We start from the raw sequence: 21,877 nt of genomic DNA, 5'->3' as shown, positions 1-21,877 counted from the left end.
ATTTCAAATGATATCTCCTTTCCTGGTTTCCCCTCAAAAACAAAAAACAAAACAAAACAAAAAAACAAAAAAAACCCTGTTTCTTCCCCCCTCCCCCTTTCCAACTTCCTGGCCCTGGCATCCCCCTACACTGGAGCATAGAACCTTCACAGGACCAAGGGCTTCTCCTCCCACTGATGACCAACTTGGCCATCCTCTGCTACATATGCAGCTAGAGCCATGAGTCCCACCATATGTACTCTTTAGTTGTTGGTTTAGTCCCTGGGAGCTCTGAGGGTACTAGTTAGTTCATATTGTTGTTCATCCTAAGGGGCTGCAAACCTTTCAGCTCCTTGGGTCCTTTCTCTCGCTCCTTCATTGGGGACTCTGTGCTCAGTCCAATGGATGGCTGTGAGCCAAGAGAGATCTTCTATTCCTTCATTACTTTCTTGATTGGTTTTAGGATGAGAATCAAGGAAGAGCAGTCTGTTTCAATTGGCAAGCACAGACTCTGAAAGGTTATCCCAGTTAGCTTTTGGCAACTTGATCCCACAGGCACGTATTATTCACATGTAGAGGTGGGGCTTTGGGAAATAGGAATCGGTGAAATCCCGAGGAAAGAGAACTGACCTAGGAAGCTTGCTCAGCTTTTCCTCAGGAGGCCTTCTACCTTGTACCAATAATAAAATGGCTCGCACTAGAGTTTGCTCCTATGTTGTTTGACTCTCAGTGTTGTTCACTTAGAACAGTAGAAAGCAGATTAGGAGAGTGGTAGCACGTCACAGTTGGACTCTCTGAAGGAGTCGTTAACTGTTTTATAGATGATGGTACTGAGACTCAAGAAGATTAAGTAACTTTAGAATAAAGAGCCACTTAGTGACTGAACTAGGGCATATTCTGCTAAGTACTTCCCTAAAACCTTTTGACTGTTGTTTAACTCAGATGTGAGTAAATTTATGTCATCCTTAGGAACCTTACTTATGTCTGTGTTAGGATACACATTCTACGAGTGCAGAGTGCAGTTGTTTTGAAGTTTCTTTTTTTCTTTTTTAACATTTATTTGCATTTATTTTATGCCGAGTCTAGTCTCATGCCATAAGGTTGTGTTTCTTCCTTCTGAAATCTCTTTGTCTCCTGTGAATCCTCCTTTTCTGCTTAGAGCAGGCTTTTCCTTCCACTCAGACTCACCTCAGTTGCAGGGGAGCTCATGCATGGGTTAATTCACCATGCTCTCTTCACACATTCAGAAGTTTACACTGGCTATTTACTTACCTCCTGTTAGTGATTAGACAATCTACATGGTAGCCCTGAGGTCCACATTATTCTGTGTATTTAAGTATGTGCAGAAAACATTTGACACCCATTCGGGACCACCAATCCTGTGTCCAGTCCCATGTTTGGCTTGGATACGTCTATAGACAGTAAAATAAAACCACTAGAATCCACAAATTGCTTCTTCCTTTCAAAAAAAAAAATGTCTTAGAATTTTATATACGGGCATTGTATTTATACCTTTTCTGCTTTTTCTTCTCTCCTCCATATTGCTTTTCAAAAGTGACCTCTTTCAGAATTTGTTGACTTTTCTCTTTGTATATGACCTTTATGGTCTGAGCAGTTTCATTGATTTGTTCTTGTTTTGTTTGTTTGTTTGTTTGTTTTTGTTTTTGCTATGAGGTGTGTTTATTTTCATCAATCATATAAATAATTTCCTATAATATCCCAGAGTAAACCAGTGAAATTTGATAGTCCGATTGGCATGTGTGAAGGCCTCTCAGAAAGACCTGCAGAGTGGTGGCATTGGTGTGGAGTGCCCGGGTTCACAGTGCCCCTTGTGGTTCACATCTTGGTGGCTTTTTCACATTTCTACAGGGTCTAGGTGATGACAGAAGGGGAAAATCTCTCTAGGCTTTCAGAAAATTTTATTCCTCTTTTCCTGTTCAAAAGTCTCCTTGATCGGCAGGTGTTCTTCTGCAGTCTAGGTTTTCTTCAGCTTGGCCTTACTGAAGCTTGTGATTTTCCCAAGGTTTGTCTGCCATTTTCTTAAGGACCAATGGAATCTCTGTTCAGAGCTTGTCCTCCAGATGTTCCATGCACATTGCTTCAGCAATAGACTTCACTGATGTTCTTAAAGTGAGCATGAGGATTTGAGTCTTTTTTTATTAATTAATTGATTAATTGATATTTTACGTTGCCCTGACCCATGGGGCATTCAACAGTGTCCTAGGGCAGGGAAGAGAGAGATGGAAAGAGACAAGAGACATGAAGAATGAGAGCAAGACAGATGTCTGATCAAGCTCAAAAAACTTTACTTCAGGGATGGCAATATGAACACAAGCAGGAGAAAGCTTCAAGGGTGGGGGAAGATCCTGTGACAAGGGAGGAGAAAGAACCTGTAACAAGGGAGGAGGAAGAGCCCACAGCAAGGGAGGGCTGGTGGCAATTTTCAGTTCCTGGAACCAAGAGTCAATGTCCTCCATACCCACAAATATTCTGTTAGACTACACATGTTCTCTCAAGGCTGTAAGTGTAAGCTAGTAATTTTTCACTATGCCATAGTTAAAGCCATGGCTCCTGGCATTATGTGTTTGGGTATTTTGCCTATATGCATAAATATATATATGTGTACATATATGTGAATATATATGTGTGTGTATATATATATGTGTGTCTGTATGGATATATATGTGTACATATATGTACATGTATATATATATCAGACTATAAATATATGTGTATATATGTACATATATATATCCATACAGTCACACATATATACACACATATATATATACATATATATGTACATATATGTATCAGACTATAAATAGAAAAATATATATTGCCATAGATCCCCTGAAATTGGAGTCACAGACAGTTGCAATCTATCATGTGGTTTCTGGGAATGTGAATTTGACTCCTCTAGAGGAACAAGCAGTGCTAAGCCATATCTTCATCCTCAAGACTTGAGTCTTTTGAGTTGCATGATTTTATAGTGTTTTCTTTGTCAAGGAATTGCTAAACCATTTTTACAGGTCATGTCAAGCCACTTACACAAAAAGTCTTTCTATATCTTAAAAAATTCAACTTTTAAAATCTTACTTTAGCCCGTATGTTATTAAGGTCAAAAATGTCATATAGTTTACCATTAGGAGAGTAAAATGTTTCTGTTTGAATAGGTGCAGTTACATTGAGTATATTAACTTCAGAATCTTGTGCTAAAAAGACATGAGGACAAGTTAGACTCAGCAGCCTGGACATCTCCCTCCTCTGCCTTGTCCTTGCTGAATGTTTGGAGTTCATAGCACTATAAGCTTAAGGATGCATAGCAATGGACCATGTTTTCTGTGGTTTTGAGTCATGCTGTTGAAACTATCTCTCACATGCTGCCTAAACTGAAAAACCGCCAGGTCCACTGCACACTCTTCTTGATCCAGCCCACTCTCTACTTTCTCTTGACAGTATAATTTCTATCCGCTGAATTAGAAGCCTCACATGATTGCAGTCCCTAGAATTACATCTTAAAGCCTTCATTTTCTGTCTAGAGAGCCTACGTCATTGTGACCCTCAGCAGCACGTTACACACTGCAATCACTTATTTAGCCGTCTTGGTTAGCTTCTGAATGTGTATACTTCCTGCTGGTTTCAGTTGGGAAGGATAAGACGTGGGTCTGTCTTCTAAACTAACGCATCTCCCCTGCCTAGGATTTCCTGACTACTTCAGACATTTAGTACATGTTGATTACAGTGTAGGATTCTCCTGTGTGGTTTGTTTACAGATCCACTTTTCATGTGTCAACATTCACTGACTTCAATGAAATCCTCATGTGATTTATAACTGCACCTGGTTGTACTTCTTCCCTGACTGCTCTGTAATCTTTGGCATTAATAGCATCTGTGTTACCATAAGGGTATATGTGTATGTGTGTGTTATGTATGTAAATATGCATGTATGGAGGTGTATGTCTATGTGTATGATGTGTATGTTGTACATGTAAATGTTGTGCATGTAAATCTATATATATGAAGTTGTTTGCACAATGTGTATGAAGTGTCTCTATGTGTGTATGGTATACATGTAAATGTGTGTATATGAAAGTGTGTGCATGATGTATATGTGTATGATGTGTGTGTGTTATGTGTGTAAATGTATATGTATGAATTGTGTGTGGTATACACGTAAATCTGTATGTATGAAGGTATGTGCATGTTGTATGTATGTATATGATGTATGTGTGGTATGTGTGTAAATGTGTATATATGAATGTGTGTTTGTTATAGGTGTATGTATATGATGTGTCTCTCTGTATGATATACATGTAAATCCATATGTATGCATATATGTGCATGACATGTTTGCTTATATGATGCATATGTGTGTTATGTATATAGATGTATATGCATAAATATGTGCTTAATATGTATATATATATATGATGTGTGTATATGGTATATGTTGTAAATGTGTATGTATGAAGGTGTGTGCATGATTTGTGTATGTGGATGTGTGGTGCATGCTCCATGATGCACATACAGGGGTCAGAGAACAACTCTTAGAATCTGGAGTTGATTCTTGTATCTCACCATGGTGAGGCAAGATCTCTCTTCTTTTACTTCCTGTGTGCTCCAGGCTGGCTGGGCTGTGAGCTTTCAGGCAATTTCCCTATTTCTGCCTCCTGTCCCATAATGGGAACGCTGTGATAAGATGAGGTGCTTGCTACTGTATCTGACTTTCTTTGTGGGTTCCTGGGGTCTGAAGATCTGAATTAGGCTAGCTTTTTAGCCTCTAAGCCACTTCATTATATCTTAAACACAAACAAGTATGCACACACACACCCATGTATGTATGAATTATTTTAATTATACATCTTTTTAAAGATCATTTCATGGTCATCCACCTGAGAATCAGTTGGCTCAAGGATTTCAAATGCTATATGTTTCCACTTTCTTAGCTATTTTAAGTGGTCCCAGCTCCACTTTCAAATGATTGTTTTCTTCTTTTGTCCTTTTAGACAGTCCCAATCTGTAACTCAGGCTGCCCTGGAATTGACTCTGTAGCCCATGGAAGGACTTGACCTAGCAAGGCCTTCCGACTGCTCAGATTCTCTGTCTCACGATGCCTGTCAAACGACTGGTATTGAAAACCCTCTTAATACACATTCACAAAATGGTACTCATAAATTCTACTCTTAAATCTGGTGTGGAGTGGAATTTGTAAGCTTAGCGTTCAGGAGACTGAGGCAGGAGGAACACGAGTTTGAGGCTATCTTTGGCTACAGGAGAAATTCTATCTCAAAACTAATAATAACAAAGACAACTAATTTTTCTTTTGTTGTTTGTTTGTTTTGTATTTGTAAGAAAGTGAGAGAGATTGTGAATAGTTTTACTTATATGCTATACTAGAATTCTCATATACTTGGACAACTCACAATATCAGAAACTAATATCAAACGTGCCCATTGTATATCTAGCATTAACATAAAAATATTCAGAACTGTACTTTATGATATTATTTATATATACTTTTCATCCCAAGTGATGCAATTTTATCTCACAAGTGTATATATTCTTTTTATTGATACTTGACGACTATAGAATATTATACATTTGTTGTCTTTCAAAAACACAATAAGCCATGGAAGGCAGCTAGGACTACAATGCACTTTGTCTGAGGTAGTGTGTATTCTGACACAGCTAGTCACATCCGAGGTCATGTGTGTTCTGACACAGCAGCTGGGACTGCGATGCGCTTTGTCCAAGGTCACGTGTATTCTGACACAGCTAGTCACATCCGAGGTCATGTGTGTTCTGACACAGCAGCTGGGACTGTGATGCGCTTTGTCCGAGGTTATGTGTATTCTGACACAGCTAGTCACATCCGAGGTCACGTGTGTTCTGACACAGCAGCTGGGACTGTGATGCGCTTTGTCCGAGGTTATGTGTATTCTGACACAGCTAGTCACAGACCTCTCCTTGGCAGCTGCTGTCCTTTCCTATTTTGATTCTAGAATTGTGGCAGAAAGGAAGGGAAATAAAGAAAAGGCCCGCTGCTTCCTGTGCTCTACACTTTATCTTCTGAGAATTTATAGTGCCCAGCACTTGAGAACACTGCCTGCATGGCACTTCTCAAAGCATCTCTGCAGCTGGATAGCTTCCTATTTACTGATTTGCTCACATTGTAAATAAGCTTTGCAAATAGCCACTCATACTGAAAAGTAACAGTTGTGTGGACAGTATAGAGCTTCCTAACTCAGTATAAGCCTTAGCAAGCTATATTTTCTGAGGGTGCCATGTTTTTATTACCATCCTGCCACGATTAATAGTAACACAGCCTCATAATTCTTTGGCAAATAAAATTCAGTATTTCAGTACAACCTTGTTATATAGGATGCACACAGATAAGTTAAGTATTGTAGGGTATCTCCTTGGGTATTTTATGGTATTGAGGTAGAAAACCTTCATCAGGACTTGGTGGGGAAAACCAAATGATCCAGTCTAGTAAGATATTGTTGACCTTGGCAGAAAGACTGTAGAAAGAAGACAGGGGTTTTAAGCCTTTCTGCTGCAAAGGTCTCCCACTGACCCAAGAATGGATCAAGTAGAGCTGCACATTCAGGTTATGGTTGTACAGAAAATATTCACTATGTTTATGTTTTTTTCACATGCTTATGTTTTTTTAAAGCTAGAAGTAGCTACTTCTGTCTGTGGCTTTGACAGCCTCTGGTGGGTGGGACCAAGCTTGAGTCATTGAGAGAACAGTGCCTAGTCAGAGGGAATGGGGTTCCAGCTAAAAACTGATCTAGCCACTTGCCAGGGGCTAAGAAGCTGCTGTGGGCCTAGATCAAGGACCCAAGGACACACAAGGCAGGTGTTTCATCAGGGAGACTTTAGCTGGCGCAAAGTCAAATAGAGAACCGAGGCATGGCAGAGGCAAGCATAGCTCCGCTCCCTGAATGTGGAGCTTTGTGAGTATGTATCTGGATACAGTTCTTTTTGCCTGAGTGCTGTTTTTTGTTTGTTTGTTTGTTTGTTTGTTTGTTTCCTTTCTTGCTTTCCCCCTGGGGTCTGATTGCTGCTTTAAAAGTTTCAAAAAGTTTGGGAAAACCCTGGTACTTGGAGAGAATGGCTTACCCATAGTTATACATAACTATGGGGGGGGGAGGGGGAAATATCTCTTTTCTAAATTTAAACCTGTTACTTGGTTTTGTCCTTACTGGCAAAGTCAACCCTGGTGCCTGGATTTGTGTTAGCAAAGTGGACTCTTCAGGCTGTGGATGCCTCTGCTCCTCAGTAGTATAATCCTGAGCTCAGAAGAGCTATAAATTCTTCAGTTCTGATTACTTTGCCCTTGACTTTCTCAGCTCTTCCTTCAAAATCATTGTGGGGCAGAGTGGGTGAGATGGGTTCCCTGGAGTATATCCACCCCATCTCCAACCTGCCTGAGGGTTGACAGTTTACGTAACACTAACTCTGAGTATGTGGAGCTGACAGTTGTCAAATTAATATTTATACAGATTTTGTTTCATATGCAAAACCGGTCAGCTTCATGTTTTCGACAGTGGACTCTGGTTTAATACTTTAAATATCATGCTGATGTGACTGAACCTTACTGTGGCATAGAAATGTGGTAGTGCAAGTGAGTGCTGGGCTACTTTAGTGCCTGGTAATTATCTTCTACCAGACAACTTTATTATTACCCTTTGGGAAAACCATGAAAATTTAAAAATAATTCTTCCTTTTATTTTCTATCTAGCTCTGGTCACAAATTCTCACAAAACGAATCTAAACTAAATGTTTATTTCTCCATATCCTTAGTACAATTCCATTATAGCTTTAGAATTTGAATTAGATCCAACAACCCACTGTAAGGCCATTTAATGGCCCCAATATCTCCTTTGTCATATTTATAACATCAATAACAAGCTTCTGGTATTATCCCTCTATAATTATTGCACATATTAAAGATATAATCATAATGAAAACATATATGTCAATATTAAAAACATTTAGACATATCTGAGCAATACCTGTGAACAAGACAGGTATTCTCATGACAGATCTCAAAGGTGGCTAAATGGACTGATCTGTCATATGCAGAGCCTTGAGATGTTTGAGAAACAAAGCTTTGGCTTGGGGGTGAGTGCAGAGAAACAGGTAAAAGGAGCTAGGAGAGAAAATAGAGTGAAGCAAAGAAGTTCTTTCTTCTCTGTCATCTGTCTGTATCACCCTGTATATTTTTTCTTTATCAAAGAACACACCTGCACACTTAGTTAGTTGTATAATATTTAACACAATTAAAAAAAGACAACAATGGATAGCTGTGAGCCTCTACATCTGTATTAGTCAGGTACTGTCAGAGGCTCTCAGGAGATAGCTATATTTAGGCTGGCTTGTCCTTCCTTCAGTCTCTGCTCCATAGTTAATCTCTGCAACTCCTTCCATGGGTATTTGGTTCCCCCTTTTAAGAAGGAATAAAATGTCCACCTTTTGGTCTTCCTACTTCTTGAGCTGAGGGGTTTGCAGCCCCTTAGGACGAACAACAATATGAACTAACTAGTACCCTCAGAGCTTCCAGGGTCTGAACCACCAACCAAGGACTGCACATGGATGGGTCTGATTGTTCTGGCAGCATGTGTATAGTAGAGGATTGTAAATTCAATCTTCAATAGGAGGAGAGGACCTCGGCCCTGTGAAGGTTCTGTGCCCCAGTGTAGGGGAATGCCAGGGTTAATAAGTGGGAGAGGGTGGGGTGGCAGGCATGGGGAGTGGGGAGGCAACAGGGGTTTGTTCTTGTTGTTTTTGTTTGTTTGTTTGTTTGTTGGAGGGGAAACTGGGAAAGGAAAAATTTACGTGTAAATAAAGGAAATATATTAAAAAAAGTCAACAAAAGTCCATCTTATGTAGTGAGCCATTCAGCAAACTTTATCTTCTTCAAACCAAATCTATACAATTGGAAAAAGCAAGAGGCATTACTTGCTATCCTCCTCTTGTATCCCCTGTACCCTGTGCATGTGACACAGTGATACCATTGCATACAATGGGTATCACATAAGTCCAGCTTTTGAAAGAACAAATCAAGAACTTCTTGAAAATGAAGAAAAGTTGAATGAATAACTACTGAATCTAGTAGATATCTAGACAAATAAATCCAAGGATTCTATGGAGAGTTAGAAGGCTTGACGTGGAAACTCAGAGCGAGGATACTCTGCTCTCTGCCCTGATTGCTACCCTGTAGGATACCAGTGGTCCCGAGTGTCCAGATATTCCCCAGTGATAGGAAACATGGTAAGACTAGAAGGTGACTCTTTGTTTTGATTGTGTTGGTGACAGGGAGTTATCTCACCTTGAGGTCAGATTACAGGCTGCATGAACAGTAATTCTTAAAGAGGACAGGAGAACATTAAACAATGGGTGCTTTCATTTCTCCATCTCCCTGTTTAATTCTTTCATGGAAGAGATGTTGGCAGACCATCTAACATTCTAACCATATTTTCACAGTGATTATAAATGTAACATTATCATAATTTCTCAAAGTCTAAAGTATTTCAAGTATATGCTCAGTATGAATAAGCTCAAACACACCTGTGCACCTAGTTAGTTGTATAATATTTAACGCAATTAATAAAGACAGTAAAAGACCATCTTATCTAGTGATAGCATTTTTAAGTTTCTTAGTAGTTTTTCTAGAACAATTTCTAACTTAATTTATTCACACTTGTTAAATTTGTTTAATGCGTTCACTAATTTCTTTATATACTATCTACAAGAAGCAATCCATCTTCTTTTCTTACTGGTTTATAAATATGAATTTTAAGACTAATTTAAAAAATCATCAGATAAATTCAGCCTAACCAATTAACCAGTTACTTTTACAGAATAAAAGTGCATGGGATTTTATGTCTTCTTTAATGACATTCTTCATGATACCTTAGACTTACATAGCACTGTTGAATAAACTTTGATGTTGGCACAGGAATGCACACTTATCTTCTGAATATGACAGAAGTGTTACCTGATAGATTCTAAGGTCCTCTGAGAATACCAAACCTAAAAATATCAAAACAAAAATGCACTGCAAAACTTGTTTTTATTTCTAATTCACTAAAGCCCTGAACGTTTTCTAATAGTATTTAGGAAACATTTATGAAAACAGCAGACGAGATAATGGGGATGCAGAGCAGTAAAATGTGAATGTTATTCTCAAGAAGTTTATAAATTGAGAAGGTAGATAAAAACAGCAAGAACTTCGTTAGAGCATGTTAAGAAGTAAAGGAATTCCTTTCCTATGTAAAGACTCGGAGCTATTAAGATGGCTAGTGGGTACAGCTGTCTGTTGCTGCACCTGAGGGCCTGGGCTCTGATCCACAGGGTAAGAGAGAGAACTCTTAGGAGCCTATTGAATACTGCAGGTAGGAGTGATTAATGCCTGAGCTGAGAGTAGGGCCAGCAGCTGAAGAGATGGCACTGGGGTAAGAAACACTGAAGAATTTGGATCAATAGAACTTGGTGATTGATTGAATGGGGCATGGCAAGGGTAGAACAGTTACTCTCTGTTAAGTGGAGTTAGATGAGGTCAAATGTGGAGACCTTGGGAAAACCTTCTGTTTTACACAGAGGAAAAGGAAAAGGAATCATAAAACAAGTGGGAACCAGAGGCTAGAGAAGCAGGAGCAAAGGGGGTGAGGAATCTCAGGTGACAATACAGGGGATCACACTGAGGTAGAAGACAGAAAGTCCAATGTGACCAGAGGTCAAGCGTGATGATGACTTACATGGGTCATTTAATCTGAGCACCACATCATAGGTGGCTACAGTCAAGTAGCGTTTTAAGGATTTGTTGTTAAGCTAAAAAGATTTCTTTCTTTTTCTTCTTTTTCTTATTTTTTTAAATTACAAACAGTCTTTTTTTCCTTTCCTACTGCCAAATACTCCATGTAGGCTTGGTCACTTTCAAACTAATGGACTACTTTTCAATTGTTGCTGCATGTGTATGTGTATTTATAGTATATATATTGTACATATATATAACATATATGTATAGAGTATATATAGTGTATGTAGTGTGCATAGTGTATATAGTGCTTCTTGTATATATGTTGCCAGGGATGACCTTTTGGCACTGGACAACTGATTGGTTGCTCTTCCTTTGGTAAGGCTTCCCTTTCAACTCCCAGCTTCACTCAGTTGCCTATAATTCTGTGTGTAGGGTTGAGGTACTGTGGGCTTTTCTCCATCTAGGTTGTTGTGCTCATCAGTATCCTCTTTGCTCAGCTAATATTTCAGCTTGCGTTGGTGGAATTCTTTGATGACAGAAAACAACTACCAATTATAATAGAGGAGTTAGGGACTAAAGTAGTTGAAGGGGTTTGTGACCCCATAGGAAGAACAATATCAACCAACCAGATCCCCCAGAGCTCCCAGGGACTACGCCATTAACAAAGGAGTACACATGGCTCCAGTTGCATATGTAGCAGAGGATGGCCTTGTCATGGTCCTATGAAGGCTTAATAGATGCTCCAGTGTAGGGGAATCAAGGGTGGGGAGGTGGGAGTAGGTGGGTGGGTGGAGGAACACCCTGGTAGAAGCATGGGGAGGGTGGGAAACCAGGAAAGGGGATAACATTTGAAATATAAATAAAGAAAATATCCAGTAAAAAATATGCATAACTGGAGAGCCCAGTCCTAATGAATCTTGGAGAATTAGTCTATAAGACTTCTTTTTGAAATGCAAAGCCCATACTAAACTGATTAAATTGATTTAAAAAATCCTTCATTTCACTTATTTTTCTTAATGTTGCAAGATTTTTTGGCATTGAAAATGACCCCTACCTTCAAAAAAGAGGAAGAAAGAAAGAAAGGTGGTTTCATGACCTCCTCCTGTATCCAATTTTGTCACTCCAGTCAGTGGTTGATTTTGTAGGCCTGCAATATTTGCAATGACATAATTGGCCCCAAATCTACTTAGATCTTTTCAGATGTTACTTATATTCCACTTACTAAATTTCATGTCACACAGACTTACAATGTTATTATTTTAGAATAGTGTTAATAGCTCTGGGTCCATAATATATGGATTATAGGTATACTTTAACATTAACTTTGGATGAATCTAGATGATAATTTAACTTTAAAACTGTAAAACAACTCCTCCAAACTTTATAGCACCTCTTATGAAGAAGGGCTCTGGATTGATTTATTATCCCACAGGAATGATATTCTTTCTGATTCAGTTTTCTGTTTTAACATCTTCAAAAATTACCTTTTTTGGTGTATGTGAATGCACATGTATACAGACTCACAGACATACATACACACACACACATACATATATACATATATACATACATACATGATTATTGATAGATATAGATGTGTGTGTGCATATGTATGTATGTATGTATGTATGTATGTATGTATGTATGTATCTATCTATCTATCTATCTATCTATCTATCTATCTATCTGCCTACCTACCTAGCTAGCTGGAGTTGAAGACAAAGAACAACCTATGGGAGGTGTTTCTTTTTTCTAGCCTAGTAGGCTCAGGAATCAAACTCAGATTGTCAGGTTTGGTGGCAGGCCCCTTTCCTGACAGAGCAATTGTGCTAGCCCTCCATCTTAGCTTTTAAATATAGGAGCTTAATTTAAAAAAAAAAGTGTAAACAATGGAAATTTAGTTTGAATCTGGTCACAACAGAGACAGGAAAGAGGAATGAAATATGACTTCCCTTTATTACCCGACAATATCACTCTAAACAATAGGTCAACTTCCACTTCAAAGTAAAGTAACCGCAGAAAGCTCAAAATAGAAACGGGCAAAACTGAGAGTGACAGCAGCCAGGAAGCCACGGCTAGGATGAGAAGAGAAAGGTCTGGGGAAAAGTGGCAATGCAAATAATATTTTGGGCTTAAGAAAGAATGAAACTCTTCCCAGACTTCTACTTCCTGTAACAGGTGTGAGTTGTATTTTCTAGATAAACAACATCTAAAAAAGAGAGTGATTAGGCATTTTATAGAGCTGAAATTTCACATCATCCAAATCTCTTTCGTGAGTAAATGAAGCTGTAGAAGACATAGGACTTTCTAGATAAGCGTACTGTTGAGTGAGTAGATGTATTCTTTCTTTGACCTTTTTGAAACCAATGATAGAGGCATGACTGAGAAATGAGGCTCCCAATCTTTTAAGAAATTGAGCAGAGCTGGTTTGGGGTGCTTCATCCCCAGAACAAGTTCAGAGTAGTGGAGAATGCTAATCTCAGCTGAGAGAGACAGGGGAGCTTTTGTTTCCTCAGAATCAGAAAGGTGAGCTTAGATACGCAAAACATGCCTGGAGCTGTACGTGCCAATCATTACTCATTTCCTAATTGACTTATAGTCTTCTTAGTTAGAAAGCTAATTAAATTTTCACCTAAATATTTCAATAATCTAACACTGTGAACCTGACTTAAGTAAGTCACCTTTGAAATGACTGCTTATGAACACAAAACATGAAACTGACAGATTTGTTTCAGGACATGATTGAAGGAAATATGAGATTAAACTCTGCTATCAACAGTTTGTAAGTTTCCCTAGTTGTGTATATGTGGTAACTTTCTTTTTGCTTAATATATTTTTGTTCATTTTTCCTTTTTTTTTTTAAATTGGATATTTTCTTTATTTACATTTCAAATGCTTTCCACTTTCTATATCTCCCCTTGGGAAATCCCCTATCCCTTCCTTCCTCCCCCTGCCTCTATGAGGGTGCTCTTCCCCAACTCCTGTCTTCAAGCCATAGCATTCCCCTGGGGGCATAGAACACCCCCAGGCCCAAGGGCCACTCCTCTCACTGATGTTCAACAAGGACATTCTCTGTCACATATGCAGACAAAGCCATGGTCCCTCCATGTGTACTCTTTGGTTGGTGGCCCAATCCCCAGGAGCTCTGTGGAGTCTGGTCAGTTGACACTGTTACTCCCTCCATGAGGCTGCAAACCCCCTCAGCTCCTTCAGTCCCTTCTCTAACTTCTCTATCTGGGATGCCTGGGCTCAGTCCAATGGTTGGCTTTGAGCATCCACCTCTGATTTGTCAGGCTTTGGCCGAGCCTCTCAGGAGATAGCCAGATCATGTTTCCATCAGCAAGCACTTCCACAATAGTGACTGGGTTTGGTGGCTGTATACAGGATGAATCCCCAGGTGGGGCAGTCTCTGGATGGCCTTTCCTTCATACTTTGTCTCCATATTTCCTCCTGTGAGTAATTTGTTCATCCTTCTAAGAAGCACTGAAGCATCCACATTTTGGTCTTCCTTCCTCTTAGGCTTCATATGGTCTATGAATTCAATCTTGGGAATTCTGAACTTTTATGCTAATATCCACTAATCAGTGATTACACACTGTGTATTCTTTTGTGATTAAGTTACCACACTCAGGATTATATTTCTAGTTCCATCCATTTTCCCGTGAATTTCATGAAGTCGTGGTTTTTAATAACTGAGTAGTATTCCATTGTGTAAATGTAACACATTTTCTGTACCCATTCGTCTGCTGGGAGACAAGACATCTGGGTTCTTTCCAGCTTCTGGCTATTATAAATATGGCTGATATGAACATAGTAGAGCATGTGTTCTTAACACATGTTGGAGCATCTTTTGGGTTTATGTCCAGGAAAGGTATAGTTGGGTCCTAAGGTAGTACTATGTCCAATTTTCTGAGGAACCACCTGACTGATTTCCAGAGTGGTTGTACCAGCTTGTAATCTCACCAACAATAAAGGAGTGTTCCTCTTTCTCCACATCCTCTCCAGCATCTATTGTTGCCTGAGTTTTTGATCTTAGTCATTCTGACTGGTGTGAGGTGGAATCTCAGGGTTGTTTTGCTTTGCATTTCCCTGATGACTAAGGATGTTGAACATTTCTTTAGGTGCTTCTCAGTCATTTGGTGTTCATCAATTGAGAATTCCTTGTTTAGCTCTGTACCCCATTTTAATAAGGTTATTTGGTTCTCTGGTGTCTAACTTCTTGAGTTCTTTGTATACATTGGATATTAGCCCTCTATCAGATATAGGATTGGTAAAGATCTTTTCCCAATTTGTTGGTTGTCGTTTTGTCCTATTGACAGTATCCTTTGCCTCACAGAAGCTTTGCAATTTTATGAATTCCCATTTGTCGATTCTTGATCTTAGAGCATAAGCCATTGGTGTTCTGTTCAGGAACTTTTCCAGTGGAACAAAGTACTCTACAACAACTGAGCAAAGCTCATGTGAACTTAGAGACTGAAACAGCCAGAACAGGTCCTATGCAGGTCTGCAGCAGGTTCTCTACATATATGTCATAGTGTTCAATGTAGTGTTCTTTTTTTGGACTCCTGAGTGTGGGTGTGTGAGTCTCTGATTCTCGTGCTTTCTTTTGGCGCTCTTTTTTTTTTTCTGTTGGTTTGCCTTGGCCAACTTTGCTGTGAAATACCAAGGAATTAGCAATTAAGCTTCAAATAATCATATCTTGTACTGTTAATTGAGTTATACTCAATTGATTAATACTGAAGAAATGGTTTCTTGTTTTATCTCGCTAAATTTTATTTTGCTATGTTTTGTTGTTATCTCTTAGAAACCTGTCCTTTTCTAATGAGAGACAGAAAGAGAGTGGGAATGGGAGCTTGGGAAGAAATGAGAGGAGTAGAAGAAGGGGAAAATATAATCAGGATCTATTGATGAGAAAAAAATCTATTTTCAATAAAAGGGGAAAATTAGAATATTAAATTGCATATGTGTATGTATAGTCACACTGACAAAGCCAGACATAAAGCACAAGGATCACATATAATCAAAAATTAAAAAGAATCATATTGAAAACAGGCACTTGGTCACATTGTTTTTACATTTATTTCAGGATAGCAGATATAGGTAACTTTGATTTTTTTATTTACTCTTAGTAGCCGACAATGAGTGTGCTTCAGTATTATTTAAAAATATATCACTTTTTTCTAAAGTTACATATAATAATGTCAAATAGTTGTAAGTATAAGAACATAGATTTGCTGTCTACAGTCATATACCTCTTACAATTATCAATGATATTCTTTTTAAGCCTAAGAAAATTTTGAACATTTATTTATTTATTTATTTATTTAATGTTCATTGATGTTTGTCTGCATGTGTGTCTGTGTGAGGATGTCAGAAGCCATGGAACTGGAAGATAGCTGTGATCTGCCATGTGGGTTCTGGAAACTGAACCTGGATCCTCTGAAAGAGCAGGTAGTGCTCTTAACCACTGAGCCATCACTACATCCCACAAACATTCTTGTAGGTGTGTTTGTGAAGCGGAGAGCGGGGCCAGAAACTCTGAATTTACTCTTGGCTTTTCTTTTCATACAGTTTACATTTCATTATAGCTTACCTTTAATCTAGTTATTGTTTGTGTACACATGAAAGACCTTCCAAAAGTGAACAGCAGAATATTTTCTGAGTTTTACTGGCTGCTATCAAAAAGTCATATAGTTATTTATAATTGCTTTCAGAGAGGTTAAGATGTAGAGCTCTTGGGAAGTCTCTGTATAGATTCTTTGGAAAAGATGTGCAGCTGCAATTACTGTGAGGTTAATATTTAACACAAGGGAATTTGTTTCTTTCTGCTTAAATGAAAAGTTTAATCAAGGTCTAGTTCAGAAAATCCCAAACAAAATCAATGGTGCACAGTGAAGAATCTGGAAAAATAAAACTGAAACCTTTCTAAACAGCAGTAAAATTAATTGGGATTACAGATTATCAGCCCAATACCTGTCCTCCTTCCCTCCCTCCCTTCCTCTCTCCTTCTCTTCCTCCATTTTCTTTTCCTGGTTTCTAATCTTCTTCTGTTATCCTTCTCTTATTTTATTCCCTTCCTTATTTTACTTATATCTTTAATAAAAAACAGTCTCTGTCAAATGCTCTGTTTGAAGCACTTTTTATGATGAATAAGATGTTTTTACTGCCTACACCAGGTTATGTTAAGATCATAGGTTAATATTTCTCTTTACTTAATAAATACAACTCAAATACTCATCTACGGTCTTTTTGTTATTCACAATTTCACCTAAAAATTGAATAGCTTGTGCTGTAGAAAATTATGTGCCTTGGGGTAAGAATCCCACCCATGACCTTCAAACTAAAGTGGAAGTTCTAATCCATGTAATGTGTATAGCTAATGATTTTGCACAGCATTCACCTGTAATGGTCATTCTGAAACTTTCATTTTAGCCACATGTATTCCTAGGGATAAAACAAGAGAAAGTCACAATGAAACTTCAAATTCAAGGAACAGTTTCTTTTGTAGGATAACTGAATCTTCACTGTTAACAAATATTGGGGTGAAATCTTACAGAATTACACAAAACATGCTCAACTACAATTATAGGATTATAAATTATAATATTCAACATATACCTGGAGAGAATACAAACTTGGGCTTGAAATATGCTTTATTTCAAGTTTATTTTCATGACGGTTGAATAGGGATATGATATTGCCTTTTAATGAGCTAATTTCTCACCAATTTTAATACTGACCAAGGGTCAGCCTTTTTGGATTGCACAGCACATATCTGTAAGAGACCCTTATGAGTCATCCTTATAATCAAGTATAAGGCAACTACAATACTAATCCATGTATAAACCTGGATGTGGTTCAAAATGTGGGAGGAGAAACAAGGGGTCCTAGCCACAAAGTGCTGAGTATTTTGGGAAATATGTATCGACCCTAGAAACTTTTCACTGTGCAAAGCTTAGATAAAATGCTGTTACTCTGTAGAGAATACCAAACCTCTGGAATCATTTTGATGTGTGGAATACCTACTTATTTTTTGGTATCCATCTTCTACCTCACCTCTACATTTGAGAAAATGTGAACTGCATCATATGTTTCTATGGGTCAGGGTTAGAGAGGGGTTGTTCCTCATGGAACATTTAGGCTCAGTCTAGAGAAATTGGTATGTAGCTACCACCTTACCTGAAGTCAGCAGAGAACCTGGAAGTAGATAGTTAACACTGGGATATGACCAGAACTTGGGGGCCACCTCCAAAGTTCAACAGTTATCCAGAGAAATGATTCGGGCAAGTCGGCATTTAAATGAATATGACAATAAGAATTTTTTTATTAGATGTTTTCTTTATTTACATGTCATACAATATCTCCTTTCCCAGGTTCCCCACGAAAATAAAACAAAAACAAAAGCAAAAACAAACCCCTATTCCCTTCCTCTTCCCCCTGCTCACCAACCCACGCTCTCCCACTTCCTGGCCCTGGCATTCTACTACACTGGGGCCTAGAACTTTCACAGGGCCAAGGGCCTCTCCTCCCATTGATGACTGACTTGACCATCCTCTGCTATACATATGCTGCTGGAGTCATGAGTCCCACCATGTGTACTCTTTGGTTGGTGGTTTAGTCCCTGGGAGCTCTGAGGGTACTAGTTAGTTCATATTGTTGTTCGTCCTAAGGGGCTGCAAACCCTTCAGCTCCTTGGGTCCTTTCTCTAGCTTCTTCATTGGGGACCCTGTACTCAGTGCAATGGATGGCTGTGAACCTCTACTTCTGTATTAGTCTGGCACTGGCAGAGCCTCTCAAGAGACAGCTATATCAGGTTCCTGTCAGCCAGCACTTGCTGAGATTCACAATCGTGTCTGGATTTGATGATTGAATATGGAAAGGATTCCCAGGTGGAGCAGTCTCTGGGTTGTTTTTGTTTCAGTCTCTGCTCCATAGTTAATCTCTGCAACTCCTTAAATGGGTATTTTGTTCCCCCTTCTAAGAAGGAACGAACCATCCACACTTTGGTTTTCCTTCTTCTTGAGTTTCTTGTAGTTTGTGGGTTGTATTTTGGGTATTTTGAGCTTCTTGGCTAATGTCTACTTATCAGAGAGCACATGCCATGTGTGTTCTTTTATGATTGGGTTACCTCACTCAGGATGATATTCTCCAGATCCATCCATTTCCCTAAGAATTTCACAAATTCATTATTTTTAATAGCTGAGTAGTACTCTACTGTGTAGATATATCACATTTTCTGTATCCATTCCTCTGTCGAGGGACATCTGGGTTGTTTCCAGTTTCTGGCTATTATAAATAAGGCTGCTATGGACATAGTGGAGCATGTGTCCTTATTGCATGTTGGAACATCTTCTGGGTATATACCCAGGAGTGGTATAGCTGGGTCCTCAGGTAGTACTAAATCCAATTTCCTGAGGAACCACCAAACTGATTTCCAGAGTGGTTGTACCAGCTTGCAATCCCACCAACATTGAAGGAGTGCTCCTCTTTCTCCACAACCTGGCCAGCATCTACTGTCACCTGAGTTTTTGATCTTAGTCATTCTGACTGATATAAGGTGGAATCACAGGGTTGTTTTGATTTTCATCTCCTTAATGACTAAGGATGTTGAACATTTCTTTAGGTGCTTCTCAGTCATTTGATCTTCTTCAGTTGAGAATTCTTTGTTTAGCTCTGTACTCAATTTTTAATAGAGTTATTTGGTTCTCTGGAGTCTAACTTCTTGAGTTCTTTGTATACATTAGATATTAGCCCTCTATCAGATATAGGATTGGCAAAGATCTTTTCCCAATTTGTTGGTTTCCATTTTGTCCTGTTGACATTGTCTTTTGCCTTACAGAATCTTTGCAATTTTGTGAGGTCCCATTTGTCAATTCTTGATCTTAGAGTATAATCTATTGGTGTTCTGCTCAAGAAATTTTTCCCTGTGCCTATGTGCTCGAGGCTCTTCCCCACTTTTTTTTTCTATTAGTTTCAGTGTATCTGGTTTTATGTGGAGGTCCTTGATCCACTTGGACTTGAGCTTTGTTCAAGGAGATAGGAATGGATTGATTTGCATTCTTCTACATGCTAACTGCCAATAAGAATTTTAGCTGGTATAATCTTCTAAAATCGGAAGTTGCTAAGACTTAACTAACATTATCTGAGTACATGCTATATGACCCAAACTATACTGTTATTTACATATAAGTCAATAATAACTGTTTACTATGTACCAACAATCTCTTACGAGTCCTAATTTTCTCAGTCATGTCCCTATGTATATTAACTTGTAGTTACATTTTACCACCTCTATAAAGAATTGTATAATACATATTTGTTCTATCATTTCTGTATATAAAATTTGAAACAAACAAAAACCTACTATATATGGTAGATCACACTTGTCTGTAACACCATACCTTTTTCTGGCCTCTATGGGCACCAGAAATGTACATGGAACATAGATACACACTTAGGCCAATCACTTACAATAAAATAGATACTAATACTAACAACAAACAACAACAATAATAAAAGATTGCTAGTAGGGAGTCCTGTCCATTAGAAAAGAATTTTCTCTGTTTTTAGCTCTCTTTATTAGAGAAATTTCTTTCTAGACTTAAAGCTCTTGTTTCTCTCCTTAAAAGTTCAGTACCCCCAAATATCCAGCTCCTTAGTGTAAAGAGATGCTCAGTTTGGAGCTAAGTTACTGTATTGCATCAGGAGTGGCTCACTGACACTCTGCTGGCATTATGAGTTACCAGCTCTCTGATGACTTTCTGTTATATGTTGAGTGTCCAAAAAGTACAGGAAATTTGGAGTTCAGGAGATCAGCAGATGTTAGTTATTGTCTGTTTTACTATAGCTCTTTACACATCTGCTGTCTATATGAAGGAATTCAGGTAATGTGGGGTTTAAGAATGTTTTCTTACCTAGGGCAAGTAGAAACTTCCTTTAGTGTATGAAGGTAATCCTAATGAGGATTTCAAGTAATGGGGTACACGGAGTCTCAACTGGCTATCTCTTGTTGACAGGCAAGGCTTCTAGTGGTGGGCCTGGGTTGAATTCAACTGAGTTGTTGGCCCAGCAGGTCCCATGAAAATCTCCAAACAACCCAGACTGTTTTTTAAGGGAAATTGTTGCTCTCTGATAACTAACACTGGACCCCCTTGCTTAGGACAATACCCACACAACTCAGTGAGCATGAAGAAGTCACACTGGTGCCTCTGTGGAGCCTTCCCCACTGTGTTCTAGTTTCTGTGCTGTAGGAAGGTGTTCTGTAGGCTACTGAAAGAGAAACTTTACTGACCACCAACCCAGCCAGAGAACCTTTGACATACCAACTGTCCTGTCTGCAAAATATGCTAGAGCGAAGGTAGCACAGAACTTGTGGGAGTAGCCAACCAAAGTCTGATTTGACTTAAGTCCATTCTGTGAGAAGGCACCCATACCAAACCCTGCTTGGTTGACCAAGAACCAGAGACTAGATAACCCAGAGACCTAGGGGAAAACCAAATACTAGTAGCCTAAAAAAAATCAATAAAAAGACTCTGAATAGCACTCTTCCATACTCATATATCAGTGTTTTATCATCAGAGAGGCTTGCTCAGAGAGTGGGGAAAGAGAATCTATATTGTAGATGTCTATTACATTCTTTCCTCTGAGCTCAGGTAACTCCTAAGAAGAGGAGGCAGAATGATTATTAGAGACAGATGGAATGGAGCACACCAGGAGAACAGGTTCTCTAAATCAACTGAGCAAAGCCCATCTGAATTCATAGAGACTGAAATGGCAAGCACAGGGGTTCTGTACCAGGTTCTCTGCATATACATTAGAGCTTTCAGCTTAATGTTTTTATACAGCTTCTGGGTTTGTGAGTGAGTCTCCGATGCTTGTGCTTGCTCTGCAGGCTCCTACCATATGTTGGATTGCCGTCTCGTACTTTGATATGGTAGTTTTGATGGACCCTATCATGTTTTATTGTCATGTTTGGGTGGTATCCCTTGGAAGCCTGTTCTTGTCTAATGAGAGACAGAAAGGGAGTGGAAGGGAGGGAAGGTGGAGAAGAAATTAGAAGAGTAGAGGGAAAGAGGAAACTGTTATCAGGAAATATTGTATGAAGAAGGAATGCATTTTCAATAAATG

At 38.8% G+C, this 21,877-nt stretch overlaps 1 long non-coding RNA gene across 1 annotated transcript in view; it reads left to right on the top strand.

The window, feature by feature from the left end:
* LOC116097720 overlaps positions 1-21,877 on the top strand; it is a 42,941-nt gene that overhangs the window by 20,289 nt on the left and 775 nt on the right. The window lies entirely within an intron of this gene.

The sequence above is a fragment of the Mastomys coucha genome, unplaced genomic scaffold (assembly GCF_008632895.1).
Source record: "Mastomys coucha isolate ucsf_1 unplaced genomic scaffold, UCSF_Mcou_1 pScaffold2, whole genome shotgun sequence".
In the NCBI taxonomy this organism is placed as follows: Eukaryota; Metazoa; Chordata; class Mammalia; order Rodentia; family Muridae; genus Mastomys; species Mastomys coucha.
The sequence above is the reverse complement of the archived record's forward strand: the minus strand, read 5'-3'. Positions and strand labels throughout refer to the sequence as shown.